Source organism: Papio anubis, unplaced genomic scaffold (genome assembly GCF_008728515.1).
Source record: "Papio anubis isolate 15944 unplaced genomic scaffold, Panubis1.0 scaffold257, whole genome shotgun sequence".
In the NCBI taxonomy this organism is placed as follows: Eukaryota; Metazoa; Chordata; class Mammalia; order Primates; family Cercopithecidae; genus Papio; species Papio anubis.
The window spans coordinates 49,061-62,648 of record NW_022162644.1 but is presented as its reverse complement, the minus strand read 5'-3'; the positions used below and the strand labels follow the sequence as shown (position 1 = coordinate 62,648).

Sequence of the window (13,588 nt, the reverse complement as noted above, 5' to 3'; positions counted from 1 at the left end):
TCAGGCAGGCCCTGATCTTCATAGTTTTCCTGGGTGCCATGTGGCTGCTTGGGACCTAGAATTACTGAGGGCAGGCATTAGGGATGCTGCCTGTGTCACAGTTTCAAAATTCAGTTCAGTAATTTAAAATCTTAAAGTCATGTTAAATTAAGTAATAAATAACCATAAAATATCTGGAGTCATTTGTAAGCTAAAATACTGAAATCTTAACCATTAAAAATTAGTTTAGGTCTATATACCATGACATGTTACTTGTATATGGTATAGAAAACCTAAATATCTTTAGTTCTGTTAATAAACAGTAATTTGAAGAACTATATTTCTTAAAAGTTATAAAAGGGATTTTATCTAAAAATACTGAGATAAGACAGTTAAAAATCACTTTTTAGGGTTTTCACTGAAAATTGGGGCTCCTAAGACTTAATTACTAGATATGAGAGAAATGATTCTGCACACAGTGTATAAAAAGCAAGATATGGTTTTTTTTTTTTGAGAACGTGTCTTGTTCTGTTGCCCAGGCTGGCATGCAGAGGCATGATCTCAGCTCACTGCAACCTCTGCCTCCCTGGTTCGAGTGATTCACCTGCCTCAGCCTCCCAAGTAGCTGGGATTACAGGTGTTTGCCACCACAGCCGGCTAATTTTTTTATTTTTAGTAGAGATGGAGTTTCACCATGTGGGACAGGCTGGTCTTGAACCTCTGACCTCAAGTGATACACCTGTCTTGGTCTCCCAAAGTGCTGGGATTACAGGCTTGTGAACATATGCTTTCGATGATAAAACTTATACAGACATAAAAATGCATTTTAATTTTTTTAAAGTTTCAAATTGAAGAAGTAAAGAAAAAAAACTAGATAAAACAGGATAAATATAGAAAGTTGGGGGAAAATGCAAAGCAGAGGTTCACAAAAATCTGGGATTAAAAGATGACAACATTTGATAAATTTATTTTATCTTTGAAATATCTTTTAAATGTCTTTTAAATCTACTTTATTTTAACTTTAGAGGCTGGGTGCTATGGCTCATGTCTGAAAATAATAAAATGTTCTGGTCAATTTTGTCTAACTATAACAACTTAAAGTCATTTCCACTGTAAATTGCTTAATTCTGAGGCAGTTTCTGAAAACTTCACAAGCTTGCAATATCCTAGAATATTGTGTCTTTAAGGAGGTTCATGAAAGGATGGAGAAGGCCCGAGAAGCACTCTTGAAAACAGGTGTTTGAGAACTTTAGAATTATATTATTTGAACTGGGTAAGAATTCCCAGAACTTTAGTGAAGAGACTGACTGGATTATAAAACTGCTAACTAACCCAAGCAGAATAAAAATCAATTGAATACCAAGAAAATACTTTGCCAGATTTTCATGCCAAATCAGCCAGTATTTAAATTGTCCGGTTAAAGAATCTGAATGAACTGCAGAGTCCAAGTCAAATGATTTATGACAATCCCTGGTTAGTCTGTGCCATGCACCGAAGTTGAAGAAACAGTCCAATGTTAAGCATGGAGAACCAGGATGTCTTCCTTGTCCTTCCCGAGTTCTGAAAGCTTTTCTTATTAAAAGTTCTGCATTCTGATTCTTGGGAGTGAGTGGAAAGCAAGATGGTAGAAAGAAGGCTCCACTGATTGTCCCTCCTGCAAGGACACCAGATGAACAACTATTAATATCCACATAGATCCAAAAACATTCATAAGAACCAAAAATCAGGTGAGTACTGAAAGTACCTGATTTTCTTATCACTCCCCAAACACCAGGCTGCACAGCTCCTGGCTCCAAAAGGGACACCATCCTTCTGCTTGAGAAGAGGAGGGAGAAGAGTAGGTAGGAATTTTTCTTTCATCCTGGATACCAGCTCAGCCACAGTAAGATAGTGCACTGATCAGGATCCTGAGGCCTCCTTTCCAGGTTCTGGCTCCTAGACATTCCTAGACACACGCTGGGCCAGAAGGAAACCTTCTGCCTTGAAGGAAAGGACCAAGTGCTGGCAGCATTTATCACCTGCAGACTTAAAAACCTTTGGGCTCTGAATGCCCAGCAGCCATACCCAGGTACTATGTCAAGGGCCTTGGATGACCCTCATCGACTTGTTAGATTTACCTGACACTCAGCACATTACCAGCTGTGGTGGCTAAAAGGCAAAATTCCTTCTTGGGAAAAGTAGAGAGAAAATTAAAGAGGACTTTGTTTGCCCCTTAGGTACTAGCAAGGCCAGAGGTGGGTAGAGCACCAAGCGAGCTTTCCGAATCCCTGATTCTAGGACTTGATTCTTGGTTGGCATGTATGAAGCTGCCCAGGGCCAGTAGGGAGCCCATTGCCCTGAAAACAGCAAGTCTCAAGCCAAGCAGCATTTATCACAAGCTGACAAGAGGCTTTGGGCCTTGAGAGAACATTCGTGGTAGCCTGGCAGTACTCATTGTGGCCTGGGGTGGTGGTGGCTACTCTGCCTTTAGAAAAGGAAGGGAGGAATAGGAAGGACTAGGTCTTGTGGTTTGAGTGTCAGATCAGTTGCAATGCAATAGAATGTCAAGTGGATTTCTAAAATTTTTGACTCTACTCCCTGACCTGAATGGAACTTCTGGACCCAGCCAAGGACTGAGGAACCCCACTGTCTTAAAGGAAAGGACACAGGCCTGGCTGGCTTTGCCACCTGCTAATTGTAGAGACGAAAGGCCTTGAGTGAACATAGGCAGTCGTCAGAAAGCGCATGCAGCAGGACTTGAGCAAGACCTGGTGCTGTGCTAGCTTCAGGTCTGATCCAGGGCAGTCATAGTGGTGGTGGCCAGGGGTGCTTGTGTCTTTCTTATCCCAGCTTTAGGTGGCTTAGAACAGAAAGAAAGACTCTGCATCTTTGAGAGAAAATAAGGGTAGGGAACAAGAGTCTTTAGTAATCCAGAAAATTCTCCTGGATCTTGTTGAAGGCTGTCAAGGTGGTACTTCTGAGTCTGGAAGAATTACAGCATTATTGGGTATAAGGTGCCCCATAAAGCAGATGTGGCTTAGATCACAACACCCAAGTCTTTTCAAATATGTGAAAAGCCTTCCCAAGAAAGACAGTTACAAATAAGCCCAGACAGTGAAGACTAGAGTAAATGCTCACCTTTTCTCTTTTTTAATTTTATTTTTTTAAACCTCTCATATGGTGCTGCATGCCCAAAATTTTAATGTACAGACACTGAAGAACATCTACTAGCATCAACACTATCCAGGAAAACATGACCTCACCAAGTGAACTAAATAAGGCACCGGGGACAAATCCTGGAGAAAAAGAGATATGTGACTTTTCAGACAGAGAATTCAAAATAGCTGTATTTAAAAAAAAAAAAAAGAAAGAAAGAAAGAAAGAAATTTAAGATAACAAAGTAAAGAAATTCCTAATTTTATCAACTAAACTCAACAAAGAGATTGAAATAGTTACAACAAATTAAGCAGAAATTCTGGAGCTGAAAAATGCAACTGGCATGCTGAAGTATGGCAGTAGAGCCATTTAATAGCAGAACGGATCAAGCAGAAGAAATAGTGAGCTTGAAGACAGGCTATTTGAAAATACATAGAAGAGACAAAAGAAAAAAAATAAAAACAATGAATCGTGTCTACAGGATATAGAAAATAGCCTGACAAAGACAGATCTAAGAGTTACTGGTTTTAAAGAAGATGTAGAGAAAGAGGCAGGGGTAGAAAAATTTATTCAAACGGATAATAACAGAGAACTTTCCAAACCTAGAGAAAGATATCCATATCCAACTACAAAAATGTTATGGAACATTAAGCAGATTTAACGCAAAAAAAGACTACTTCAAAGCATTCAATAATTGATCTTCCAAAAGTCAAAGAAAAAGAAAAGTTCTAAAGGAAGAAAGAGAAAAGAAACAAATAACATACAGGGAAGCTCCAACACGTCTGGCAGCAGACTTTGTAGTGGAAACCCTACCGGCCAGGAGAGAGAAGCAATAAATATTTAAAGTACTAAAGGAAACAAACTTTTACCTTAGAATAGCATATACAGCGAAAATGTTCTTCAAATAAAAAGAATACTGACTTTTCCAGACAAACAAAAGCTGAAGTATTTTATGAATACCATACCTGTCCTACAAGGAACGCTAGGGAGTACTTCAATCAGGAAGAAAAGGACATTCATGAGCAATAAATGATCACCTAAAGGTAAAAAAAATCCTCATTGATAATAGTATACAAAACAAAACAGAATATTTTAACACTATAGCTGCGTGGTGTGTAAACTACTCTTATTCAAAGTAGGAATACTAAATAATATCCAACCAAAATAAATAACTACAACATTTCAAGACATAGCACAATAAATATAAATAGAAACAACCAAAAGTTAAAAAGTGAAGGGATGACCCCACCCGTCCTGAGCTGGCCCCGATGTGGTGGAAGTTCCGGAGCTCCGGAGCCACGGGAAGGCCCGGAGTGTGGGCGGAAGGGAGGCCGCCCGGAGAGCTGAGAGCAGGAAGCCTGAGCAGGGTACGGAGGCCTAAGGCGCCCTACAGCAACAGCAGGGTGGCGCCAGATTGGTTCTGCGCGTGGCCTGGCCGCGGGCGACGCGGGACGCTCTAGGAGGCCGGCGGAAGACGCAGAGCGGCTGCCGGCGGTACTGGGGCGTGGAGGTAGACAGCTGCCCGGTGGCACGGGCGAGCGGCTGGGGGGTCCGAGCCCCGCGGCCCCAGGGTGGCGGTGACGCCTGGAGTCCTGCGGGCGTGGCTGGGCCGGGCGCTTGGGGCAGCCGGGCGCCGATGCTGGCGTCTACGCCGCACCACCCTGCAGGCGCCCGGTCTCCTCTGATCTCGTGAAGTTCAGCAGGGTCGGGCCTGGTTAGTACTTGGATGGGATTCCGCCTAGGAATAGCGGGTACCATAGGCTTTTGGCTTCCCGCTCCCTCCCTCTTTCCCCCTTTTGTCTCCGTGCTTCCCAACCGCCCCCGACTCTGCTCCCCCTTGTGCGTCCCTGCGCCCCAGCCGCAGCCCAGGACCTCCTCCTGAAGGTCGCCACTGCAGCACCACCAGGCAGCAGCATCCCACCTCGTCCGACCCCGCGCAGCCCCACCAGGAGCCCGGCTCCAACCCGGGCGGGAGGGGATGGACCCCGAAGGGCGCAGGGGTGGGGTCCCTGAGGTCCCGGGTGTCTTCCCGCTCCCTGGACACCCAGGCAATTCAATTCATTCATCCAGCGCGGCCGCAACCGTCCAAGCCGGGGGAAGGGGCAGCGGGTCCCACGGACGCCAGCCAAGACCTGCGCTCCAGAACCCGTGGGCTGCTTTCCCGGGGGAAGGACATTGCCTTCGCCCGCCACGAGGAAATCCGTCCCGGTGCACCCGGTTTCCCGTTGCCACCGACTTCGTGTAAACTGCAGTCCCGAGGACACGAGAGAGACCCAGGCCTCGGCCTGTGGACACGGTCTGCGCCAAGGCTCCCGCCAGACGGACGGGCGCACTCTGCAAATCTTGGGGTCCACCGCAGCAAGACTACAGGGAGAAGAAAACAAAGGAAGGACCCTGTGAAACACACCCCCAAAGCAACCAACGAATCCAAGAAAAAACACGTCTCAGGGCTCCGTTGATTTTCCCGCATGGGGGGCCCTGCCCAAGCACCCTCCACCCTACCCCAGCCTGCTGAAAGGGACAGTGTCTACCTGAGCAGAGCCTCCCTCTCCAAGTCTCTGTAGCTGTTGCTCTCCAGCTTCCTCACCCTCTCCCTTTCTCTACTTCCCTCTCCACCTCTTGCTCTTCTGTCGCGCCCTCTCTTTCTCTCTCTCTCTCCATCACTGTCTCTCTGTCTCTCTATCACTGTCTTTCTCTCCCTGTGGTGCTGTCCATCCCTCTCTCCCTTTCTCTCCTTCTGTAGCAGGAGGAGCTGCAGACAAGCATCCGCAGACTCAGGTCTCCAAAAACCGAGCTCCCCAAGTGAGCAATTCCTGTCCCTCTTAAGGGCTTACAACTCTAAGGGGGGGGGGGGGGGTCTGTGTGAGAGGGTCCTGATCCATTGAGGAAGCAGGGGTAACGTGACTGGGGGCTGCATGCACCAGTAATTAGATCGGAACAAAATAGGACAGGGATTTTCACAATGCTTTTCTATACAATGTCTGTAATCTATAGATAACATAACCGGTTAGGTCAGGGGTCCATCTTTAACTACCAGGCCCAGGGTGTGGCGCCCAGCTGTGGATTTCATTTCTGCGTTTTAGTTATCACTTCTTCTTTCTTTGGAGGCAGAAATTGGGCATAAGACAATATGAAGGGTGGCCTCTTCCCTTACTTCAAGCTATCTGTGTCTGTGTCTTTGTGTGTCCGTGTGTGTTCTTGTATGCCCGTGCGTGCGTGCCCACGCGCGTGCGCCTGTGTGTATCTGTGTGTGTGTCGGGGTGGGTTTGCTCCTGGTGGTGGGGTGTGTCTGGGTGTCCGTCAGCCCCTCTCTCCCAGAATCAGGCTGCGGGGGCTCTAGTGCCAGCGGGGGGCAAAGCAAAGCCTTCCCGCTGCGTTGACCACTGGCAGGTCCTCATCAGGACAAGCTGCAATGGTGTGGGCTTTGGGAGAAAAAGGGCCTGCAGGGCTGGGCCGGCTGTTCGCCCCTGGGCAGCCGTGGAGGCTCTGGGTGGGTGGGGCAAGAGAGGGCCTTGCAGGAGGGGCGGCGAGGGAACCAAAACAATTTTTCCGCGGCAAGTCGGAGGACCGGAGGGGATCCCAGGACCGTGAGCTCTGGGCCTTGAGGTCTCGGAGCACACCCGGTGCTGAGCCGGCCCATGTGTTGGAAGCTCAGGGGCTCCAGAGCCAGGAAAGGCGTGGAGCGTCTGCGAAAAGGGAGGCCACCTGGTGTGCCTGGAGCCTGGGCAGTGGATTGAGGCCTCTGGCTCTCCCACGCAGCAGCACGTGGTCTGGCTGCAGGGGAGGGGGGTGGCTCTGGGAGGCTGGCCGAAGACGCGGGCGCAGCGCAGCTGCCGGAGGTGCTGGGGCCCAGGATCTGAGCCCTGCGGCCCCGAGGTGGCGGTGGTGTCTGGAGTGGAGCAGGCTTGACTGGGCCGGGCTCTTGTGACAGGCAGGCGCCACTGCCAGTCTTTATAGCCATACCACCCTGAACGCAGGGGATCTCCACTGATCTTGGAAGCTAAGCAGGGTCGGGCCTAGTTAGTACTTGACCCCCTGGGAATACTGGGTGCCATAGGCTTTTGGCTCCCCGCCCCTTCCCTCTTTCCCCCTTTTGTCACCATGCTTCCCAACCGCCCCCGACTCTACTCCCACTTTTAGGCACGCCTGCGCTTCAGAAGCACGGGCTGCTTTCCACGAGGGAATGACAGTGCCTTCGTCAGCCACCAGGAAAACCGTTCCTGTGCACTTGGATTTTCGTTGCCACGGACTTTGTGTACCATCCAATGTCGAGGACAGGAGAGAGACCCAGGTCTAGTGCCCTGTGAGCACGCTCCGCGTCATGGCTCCCGCCAGACCCACAGGCGCACTCTACAAATCTCAGAGCCTACTGCGTCAAGAAGCCAGAAAGGAGCAAACAAAGGAAGGACCCTATGAAACGCACCCCCAAAGTAAGCAACCCATCCCAGAAAAAACAGGTCTCAGGGCTCCGTTGGTTTTCCCGCATGGGTGGCCCTGCCCCCCTGTTCTAGCCCGGCCCAAGCACCCTCCACCCTACCCTGGCCTGCTCAAAGGGGCACTGTCTAACTGAGCAGAGCCTTCCTCTCCAAGGCTCTGTGGCTCTGGTTGTCCAGCTCCCTCAACCTCTCTCTTTCTCTTCTTCCCCTTCCACCTCTGGCTCTTCTGTCACCCTCTCTCCCTCTCTCCCCGCCCTCTCTGTCTCTATCTCTGTCTCTCTCCCTTTGTTTCTATCTCTCCATCCCTCTCTCCCTTGCTCTCCTTAAAGCTGTCTCTTTGTGTGTGTGTCCCCGCGCGCGTGCGCCCGTGTATATCTGTGTGTCGGGGTGGGTTTGCTCGTGGTGGGGGTGAGGTGCGTCTGGGAAAGAGGTGATCCCCTCTTTCCCAGGATCAGGCTGCGGGGGCTCTAGTGCCAGCGCGGGACAAAGCAGAGTCTTCCCGCCCAGTTGACCACGGGCCGGGTCTTCATCGGGACAAGCGACAATGGTGTGGAGGTTGTGAGAAAAAGGGCCCGCGGGGCTGGGCCGACTGTTTGCTCCTGAGCAGCCCTGGAGGCTCTGGGTGGGTGGGGCAAGAGGGGGCCTTTCAGGAGGGACGACAAGGGAACCAAAACAATTTTTCCGTGGCAAGTCAGAGGACCGGAGGGGATCCCAGGACCGTGGGCCCTGAACCCTGACTCCTCGGAGCACACCCGGTCCTGAGCCGGCCCTATGTGTTGGAAGATCGGGAGCTGGAGATCCGGGGAAGGCCTGGGGCGTCTGAGAAAGGGAGGCCGCCTGGAGAGTCCAGAGCCCTGGCAGGGGATGGAGGCCTCTGGCGGTCCCGCGCGTGGTCTGGTCTGGTCTGGGCGACGGCGGGAGGTTCTGGAAGGTGGATGGAAAGCGCAGCGCAGCGACAGGTGGTGCTTGGGCGGAAAGGGGGAGAGCTGCCTGGCCTCGGGCAAGCGGTTCCAGGGTGCCTGAGCCTCGTGGCCCAGGGTTGGTGAGGACGCCTGGAATCAGGCGGGCATAGCTGGACCAGGCTCTTGGACCAGCCAAGGCGCCACTGCCATGGTCTACGGCCATACCACCCTGAACACCAGAGAGACCCCGACCTCGGCCCACACCACTCCTCCCGCCACAGGGATGGGGGCACTCTACAAATCTCAGGGCCCACAGAACCAAGAGGCCAGGGAGGAGCCAACAAAGGAATGATGCTACCAAACACACCCCAAAGCCACCAACCAACCCAAGTAAAAACAGGCCTCAGGGCTCCCTAGGTCCTCCGGCGTGGGCGGCCCTGCCCTCTGTTCTAGCCCGGCCCAAGAACCCTCCACCGTACCCTGCTCAAAGGGGCCTTGTCTACCAGAGCAGAGCCTCCCTCTCCAAGTCTCTGTTGCTCTCCCTCTCCAGCTCCCTCACCTCTCTCTTTCTCTCCTTCCCTCTCCACCTTTCGCTCTCTCTCTCTCTCTCTTTCTCTCTCTCTCTCTCTCTCTCTCTCTCTCTCTCTCTTTCTTGCTGGCTCTCTCTCTCTCTCAATCTCCCCCACCTCCGTCCCTCTCTCTCTCTCTCTATCGCTGTTTCTCTCTCTCCTTCCATTTATATCTCTCCACCCCTCTGTCCCTTGCTCTCCTTCAAGCTGTCTGTGTCTTTGTGTGTCTGTGTGTGTGCTTGTGTTGCGTGCGTGCGCCCCCTGTGTGTCTGTGTGTTTGGGAATGGGTTTGCTCGTGATTGTGGTGGGGTGTGTCTGGATGTCCGTCAGTACCTTTGTCCCGGGTTTGAGCTGCCGACTCTATTGCCAGCGCGTGGGTGTCACAGTTGCCCTGATAGTCTCACACACGCAGGTGTGTGGATCTCGTTCATTTTCATGTAGAAAACGAGAGCAAAATCACAGAGAAAAGAAACGTCCCGTGCATCACTGCCGTACGATGGATTCCTGTTTCCTGCAACATGGGGAGTCTCCACTGTGGCAGGTTTGGAAACTGGAAAGGAGCGCGAAGACACAGTGCTGCTTTTCTACCCTTCCCTGGAGGTTTCTGGGTCCCCACAGAGGTCGGGAAACAAACAGTCAACATGATCAGGATTTTGAGGACCGGAGACACGTGAGCAACAGGCCCCCTTGCGGAGGGCAAAGAAACCTGGAACCCGAAACCAGGCTTCTGTCGGCCTGAGTGCGACTCCTGTGCGGATGGGACTATCCGCCTCGCCCTCTGTTGCAAGCTCAACGTGGGGCTATGTCATCTGTGAACCATGTGGATGAAAAACGGACAACCACCTAGTCTCGGCTCATTGCTCTCTGGGCGATTCACTCATTCCTTCGGAAATGGAATTCATCTGAATTGTTGCAGGATGAAGTAACCCAGGCTGGCGATCTGGAGGGCGGGTGAGTGCCTCCCCGGCCAACGGGGCTGTGGGCCGAGCACTTAGCCCACACTGGGCACCCAACATTTTCCCGAAGTGCTGGGTCCTGTTGGTCCTGGAGGCAGAAGACAGTTTTCCTCTCTGCCTTCCTTTGTCTGTTTCTTGCTCCTTTTGTCCCTCAGTCCATCCTTCCCTCTGTTCTTCCCTCCCTACCTCGGTTTTTTTCCTCCCTTTCTCCCTCCCTCCCTCTTTCTCTCCCTTCCAGAGTCCTTCCCTCCATCCATCCTTTCCTAGCTCCATCCTTGCGTCCCACTCTGTCTCCGTTCCTGTCCTCCTCTCTGCCTGCCTTCCCTCTTGCCTGGAAAGGGCAGCAGGCCGTTTGTGCTCGGTCTCGGATCTACATTTAGTTGCAAGGAGCTCCGTGGTGATGTTGAAGAGGCTGGCAGGACGCGGGTTGGCAACGGATGGTGGAGCTAAGAGGCAGAGGAGTCGAGCCGCGAAAAGGAGAACTGGCCTGGCTTCTGCCCGGGCCCAGTGTTTCGCGGACTGAGGTCTCTGCCAACCTGACTGAAGAACGCGGGGGAAAAAGGGATGAGAGCTCCTCCTGGTCTGGTTGGAAAATCTAGGCGGCTGTCTACGGACCCGCGCTTGCACAGTAGACAGTCTACCTCCCGGTACCTGGGCGGGCTCTGGGATCCCCGGGATGCTCAGGAAAGAATGACAGCCCTCTTCTGTGTGGAGTCTCTCACCGGACCTGGAACTCGGGGATCCTAGACAGGTCAGCTGGAAGGGAAGAGACGCCTCTCCATACCCAAGCAGAGCCCGGTGTTCCTCCTGGTTGAGGAGTGGTTCCAGCGGAGCCCGCTGTTCAACGTCCTTCAGCTCCCCCAGTGGCGCCGGATCTAAGAAAGGTCGTGCCTTTTGCTGAAACTCTAGGGTTGACAGGAGCTTAGGCTGGAGGGGAGTGCAGACTAGCGCCGAGGCTCCTGGAGCCTTTGGGAGGGCGCCTGATGGCTTGCATCTGTGCTTGATGCGCGGAGGCCTCCGGGGTCGCGGGCTCCGGAGGTGGAGCTGCCCCATCTTCGGGTTCCCACGCCGCCCTGGCGACCTGGGGCTCCAGCCCCACCAGCGACTCCGCTGGGATGTGGGTGGCGCAAGCACATCTTGGTCCTGTGACTCAGCTGGAACGGACCCAGGCTGTCCCAGCGAGCACGTGCCCAGCAGGCCGCCGCGCTGTGGGTCCTGGTCTTTCTGGCATTTGTTGGGGTGCAGAGGCCACCTAGGAGTCTGAGGGTAGGACAGTCCCACTTCCGGAGGAGCCAGGGCACCCAACACAAAGCCCGGAGTGCAGGGGCAGGTGCGGAGATTCCCGCTGCCTGCGCAGCCTGGCTGGGCTGGAGCAGGGCAATGGCCCTTGCCCCCTGGCTCACGAAAGCCCCCTGTGGGAGAGCCCCAGGCACACAGGGCATGTGGGGTGCGGGAAGCCCCTTTCCCCACGCCCCGATGTGGGTGAAGGCGACCTAGGAGAGAGCGGGCGGTGGGGGACACCCGCCGGGGGCCGCGTTGCACAGGCCGCCTGTGTGCGCGGGTGCCCTGCCACCCTGGCCTGGATGCCTGACCCTCCGGTTCTGAAACCAAATCTGAATCCAGGACTCCGGGAAGCCCGTCTCTCTGGCCAGTTCTTCCCTGATGGCGATGCCTGGAAAGCGATCCTGCTCGAAGGCTTGCAGGAGCAGGGCGATCTGGGGCCGGGTGACGGTGATCCGCTTTCGCCTGCCTTCTTGCGGGCCGCGTTTCCCGGGCCAGGGCCGAGATTCCAGCCGGTGCTGCCTCAGCTGGCGTGATCTCCCATTCTGAAACCAAATCTGGACCCTGGGCTCCAGAATGTCAATGGCCTGGGTCAGCTCTTCCCTGGTGGCGATGCCCAGATATGGGTTCCGCTCAAAGCAGGCTCGCAGGACCTCCCTTTGGTTCGTGGCGCGAAGGAGTCTCCTTCGCCGTCCTCGTCCTCGGGCTTCCGTCGGGAGGGCGCTGTCGGAAGGTGTCGGGAGAGCCATGGCGGGGAGACCTGGCCGGAATTTCGCGGACAGACACTGTCAGAGAGAGGCCGGCGGGCTCCCGTGCCCCTCAGTCGGCCTGTGCACAGCAGGCAGGTCCAGCCAGGAGGCCGGCCCAGCCAGAAGCCCTTAGAAAGACCTGCCACCTCCACCCTTCATGAATATGCATGAGCTCCGGGCCCAAAGTCCCGGGTAGCCGAAAGGCCTCCGAAGCTGAGAACTACAGAGACCAGGGCCTTGTGGGGTGGGTGGGTGTAGGGCCAGATTGGAGGGGAAAGAGGGGCTTTGGGGCTGGCTCTCTGGGGTTCTCCAGTAATTCTATGGAAACTGGGAGCCTCTGTCGACTCGCACACGTTTTCATGGAGAAACCAGCCTGGAAATGTGGAGTGTGGAACTGAACCTTCATGACAGTCTTGAGTTTTCCAGGCCCTCTCCGTGAAGGCAACAATGCCTATGGGTGTCGCAGTTGCTGTGATAGTCTCACACACGCAGTTGTGTGGATCGCGTTCATTTTCATGTAGAAAACGAGAGCGAAGCCACAGAGAAAAGAAACGTCCGGAGCATAACGGCCTGACGATGGATTCCTGTTTCCTGCAATATGGGGAGTCTCCAAAGTGGCCTATTTGGAAACTGGAAAGGAGAGCATCGACCCGGTGCTGCTTTTCCACGCTTCCCTGGAGGTATCTGGGTCCCCACAGAGGTCGGGAAACAAACAGTCAACACAATCACTCTTTTGGGGGCTGGAGACACGCGAGCAACAGGCCCCCTTGCAGAGGGCAAAGAAACGTGGAACCCGAAACCACACTTCAGTCGGCCTGAGTGTGACTCCTGTGTGGCTGGAACTATCCGCCTCACGCTCTGTTGCAGACTCAACGTGGGGCTGTGTCGTCTGTGAACCATGTGGATGAAAAACGGACAACCACTCGAGTCTCGGCTCATTGCTTTCTGGGCAATTCGCTCATTCCTTGGGAGACGGAATTTGTCTGAACTGCTCTGCAAGGAAGTGACCCGGGCTGGTGATCTGGAGGCCTGGTGAGTGCCCCGCAGGCTGACGCAGCTGTGGGCGGAGCCCTTAGCCTGCACTGGGCGCCCATTTTCCCGGAGTGGGAGGTCCTGCTGGTCCTGGAGGCAGAAGACCGCTTTTCTCTCTGCCTTCCTCTCTCTGTCTCTTGCTCCCTTTCTCCCTCTTTCCCTCCCTTCCTCCCTCCCCGCTCTCTACCTCCCTTCCTCCCCCTCTCCCCACTGTTTCCTTTCCCATGTCCCTCTGTCCATCTGTCTTTTTCTCACTCCATTCCTCCCTTTCTCTCTGTCTCTGTTCCTCTCTCCATCTCTGTTTTTCAACATTATATGATCCCATTGTGTGTATCTGTGTGTTAACATTTTTTTTAGCCATAAAGTTCATTTTCATTAAGGTACGTACATTGCTATTTCTACACGTTATTTATGTATGTGCATTTGTTTAATAGACATAAATTTATTTCAGTTATTCTACAGCATAGTGTAAGCATAACTCGTAAGCAGCGTCAACCTGAAAACTGTGTGATTCACATGACTGTGGTTCTTTTCTATCGCAGTGGTCGA

The 13,588-nt window shown here is 53.1% G+C and overlaps 1 long non-coding RNA gene and 1 pseudogene across 2 annotated transcripts; both read right to left on the bottom strand.

The window, feature by feature from the left end:
- Positions 1-669: 669 nt before the first annotated feature.
- On the bottom strand, positions 670-4,939 carry LOC116272917. Its single transcript, XR_004181442.1, has 4 exons — positions 4,364-4,939; positions 4,080-4,151; positions 1,724-1,794; positions 670-1,633 (listed from the first exon to the last, which is right to left on the bottom strand). It is a non-coding gene; the product is annotated as an uncharacterized LOC116272917 (long non-coding RNA).
- A 4,178-nt stretch (positions 4,940-9,117) lies between these two features.
- LOC101006553 lies at positions 9,118-12,267 on the bottom strand (annotated as a pseudogene). The gene has a single exon (XR_002519748.1). The product of XR_002519748.1 is annotated as a double homeobox protein 4C-like (transcript).
- Positions 12,268-13,588: the final 1,321 nt, after the last annotated feature.